Source organism: Lipotes vexillifer, unplaced genomic scaffold (genome assembly GCF_000442215.2).
Source record: "Lipotes vexillifer unplaced genomic scaffold, Lipotes_vexillifer_v1.1 scaffold1829, whole genome shotgun sequence".
NCBI classification, from domain to species: domain Eukaryota; kingdom Metazoa; phylum Chordata; class Mammalia; order Artiodactyla; family Lipotidae; genus Lipotes; species Lipotes vexillifer.
In genome coordinates, this window is record NW_006790200.1 from 601,028 (window position 1) to 604,975 (window position 3,948).

At 41.4% G+C, this 3,948-nt stretch overlaps 1 pseudogene; it reads right to left on the reverse strand.

The window, feature by feature from the left end:
- Positions 1–3,160: 3,160 nt before the first annotated feature.
- LOC103086196 (protein yippee-like 5 pseudogene) lies at positions 3,161–3,537 on the reverse strand (annotated as a pseudogene).
- Positions 3,538–3,948: the final 411 nt, after the last annotated feature.

A 3,948-nucleotide genomic window follows, 5' to 3' on the forward strand; every position in this document is an offset into this window, starting at 1 on the left:
CTGGTTCTACCTCAAAGAGCCTTCTTGATCAAACATGTGAATGACTTCACCTCAATCTGGAAATACTGGAAAGGTAGAATAAATCCAGTTGAATGTAGTTTATGTAAATAATTTATTACAGGGAATTCCCTTAGTGGTAAAGGTCAATATTTACCATCAAGTAAAAATAAATATAATACCGATACGTGTGTTCACATGTCCAATCACGTAAGCTAATTCATGTGTCTGGCGTACATTGTCATGTGCATGCAGCCTCTACAAGTGGTTATGCTTTTGTGTACGTTACTGTACAGTACTGTATAGAATACAGTACAGTATCTTTATTTCAAGCCCAGGATGTCCAGAAGTGAGCATAAAAGCAGTGGTGACGTAGCTGGTACTACTGTACTTTTCAAGGTACTCTACTGCAAGATTAAAAATGTTTTCTTTATTTTTTGTGCTTGTTATGTATTATTTGTGTGAAAGTATTATAAACCTATTACAGTGCAGTACTATATAGCTGATTGTGTTAGTTGGGTACCTAGGCTAACTTTGCTGGACTTACAAACAAATTGGACTTACAAACACACTCTTGGAACAGAACCCGTTCTTATGTAGGGGACTTACTCTATATGCACATACAAACACACACACAATGATGTGGGCACACACACACGTGCACATGGGCAGACACACACCCTCTGCTAAAGTTACCAATAGCTTTTGACGTCAGTGAAACCCCACAATTTTACAAGTTTACTCTGTGGAATGAGCTGGCTCTGGGTTTAAATCCTGCCTCTGGCTGTAGGACAGGGCACAGATCACTTCACCTCCTTGCACAGTTTTCCTCTTCTATTAAACAACACTCACTACAGAAGGGTTAATGTGAGGATCAGACAGAACAGTGCCTAATAAACCGGTGCTTCTCAAACTCCAAAGTGCACATGAACCATCTGGAAATCTTGTTACAATGCAGATGCTGATTCAGATTCTCAAGTGGGGCTTGATGTTCTAAGTTCCTAGGTGACGTTATGCTTCTGGTCCATGGACCAAACTTTGCGTAGAGAGGCACATACTCAAATTTTACAAAAGGGAAACCAAAATCACTATCCGGTGGTCCTGCCAGCCAAGTAAGAGAAGAAAGCTAAGAAAGAATTTTTTTTTGGTGCCCAATGTGAGCTTGGCATGAACTCAGTTTCTCTAGGTGTGGAGAGGATAACACATTTGGGGCCAGGCTTTATTCTGTCCCCTCATGAGCCTCAGCATAACTTCATTTCCATTCTTCTGCCCTGGGCTAGCCAGGGGCCACGGGAACCCAAAGAGATGGGGAGTCTCATACCTGTCAGAGTCTTGGCAAATCTCCACCACAGCCACCAAGGCCTTCAAGTGATCGCTGGGTTGGTAGGAGTGGATGTAGTCAGGGAACAGCTGTTCCTGGGGTCCCCGTTCGAGGCCGTGAAATCTATAGCTACCTGGAAGAGAAGATAGACGAATGGGTAAATTTAAAGTGAACACATTTCAGGACTTCCCTGGTGGTCCAGTGGTAAAGAATCCACCTTCCAATGCAAGGGATGCGAGTTCAATCCCTCGTCAGGGAACGAAAATCCCACATGCCACAGGGCAACTAAGTACGCACGTCACAACTACTTAGCTCGCGTCTCAAGGAGAGCCTGTGTGCCACAAACTATAGAGCCCACGCGCCCTGGAGCCCGTGTGCCACAACTAGAGAGAAGCCCAAACGCCGCAATGAAGAGATCTCGTGCTGCAACGAAAGATCCCGCATGCCTCAACTAAGACCCGATGTGGCCAAGAAAATAAATAAATAAATAAATAAATAAATAAATAAATAAATAAATAAATAAATATTTTTTAAAAAAATAGTGAACACATCTCGTAAGAATCGTGATCAGCCCTGAGAGAGACATGGCCTGAGGGGGAGGAAAGCAGTACGTTACACACCCTGCTGATAAGCAGAATTAGAGAAAAAAATTCATTAGCTTTAAAAACTAGTTATTAACTTGGTTGAGGCCATTTCTGTAGTCTTCAGTCTCCCTCTCCCCCATGCCCTTTCTTCTCTGTGTCCAAAATGGAATTTGAGTTTGATGTACAGGCCAGAAAGCCCAGCCGCTCTAATCCACGACGTCACCAGGCAGCAAAGATCAAGGGTGGAATATCATAATTCACTAAGAAAAGTCTTCTGTGCTCTCTGGGCAGGATGATTCCATGTCTGAGGCCTAGGTAAACTCCCTTAAAACTAAAGATGTTAAAGATGTGGTCTGTATATCAAAGCCATTGTTGTTGTTGTTTTGTTTTTTTTAACATCCAACTATTACTTTGTTTATGTTACTATGCTTAATTTACATGGAAAAGACAACCAAGCAGTTCTGCCCCATATCAGGAAAAGTTTCCAATCAACACCAATTATGTGGTGACAAATAACTAGGAATGGTGACATCTTTGGATCAAGACTGACAAGGAAGAATGGGCTCTGATGCTACGGTTCATCTCCAACAAGAATATGGCACAATGGCCAGCACAAACCATACTAACACTGAACCTTTAGCACTGGTCACAAATTTGGATCTCTTCTCTGAAGCTAGCAAATCAACTGAAATACCTGGGTTAAAAAAAAGTTTTAAAATGAAGCCCGAATTAATTTAAGAACCATGCTCTTGACACATTTTCCTTTCAGAATTTACATAAAACACTTTTTCACTCTAATAGCCCAGGGTTTTTTCCTCACATAGCGCACCATGTAGCTGCAGATAGACTCTTCTGCCTCAAGATGTAAACATAGGGGAAAAAAAAAATTAACGGCATCTGCATAATATTCTCTCTACACACTGCTGTTGGATGGGAAATAGAAAATTAAAAAAAGAAAGAAAAGAAAGAAAAGAAAGAAAGAAAGAAAGAAAGAAAGGAAGGAAGGAAGGAAGGAAGGAAGGAAGGAAGGAAGGAAGAAAGAAAGAAAGAAAGAAAGAAAGAAAGAAAGAAAGAAAGAAAGAAAGAAAAGAAAGAAAGAAAGAGAAAGAAAGAAAGGAAGAAAGGTTCCATTATAGATTCTCACAACCTCTTGTTCCACAGTTCATGAATCTTACACTGATGCTAAGGTGACAATGTAAGTGGACTTTTGTTTTCAGTGAAGAGGACCTGGGAAAAAGATGGATTTATCCCTTTTTCTTCAAGAGTTATCAGATGGTACACGCTCCCCAAAGCCCTCACTTTCTCGAACTAGAGCACTTTCTAGGATCACACGGCCTTCCTTATAACGCTGGGTGTCTTCAGTGGCAAACTCATAGATCCATCCCAGTTTGCTATTGCAGTTTTTGCAGCTCACATCTCGAACCATGTGGCAGCCAGTGAGCCTGACCCAGTCTTGAACTTCACTGTACTGCAGGTTAACTACCTTGTTAAAAGGTAGTTAAAAAGAAATGCTCTGCCAGTGGCACCTGTGAATCGAGTGGAGATGAGTTCTGAGTGGTTGGTCAGGATTGTATCGCAGTTTGCACAGGAAAACAGATGGGTACCACCGATATGATCAAGGAAAATCCTGCCCATTTTTATAGTTGAAGTTCTAAAAACCCCAGGCAGCTGCAAGATCCAAGGCCACCAGCGGCTCTTCGGTCTTCGGCTGAGATGAAGCCTCAAAGCCATTGTTACTTTCATGAGTGGCAAGTTGCAAAGAGATGCATTGAATTGGTTGTAATAAAATTTCTGCCAGAAGAAGCTCTGTGTAAGGCTCCATTCATGTAAAAACTCCTGCCCACGCCAGAGAAGATGCCTGAATGCTATGGCATTGTCAGCGGCAAGTGGAGAAGAGAAACCTCTGCAGACAGAGGTCACCAAGTTGTCATTATCTTTGAACTTCCTAAATTTTTTCTGACTCCCAACATCATCATCATCTAAATAAAAGTTGACTCACCCAACACTTCTTTTTTTAACATATATATATATATATATATTCTTTTT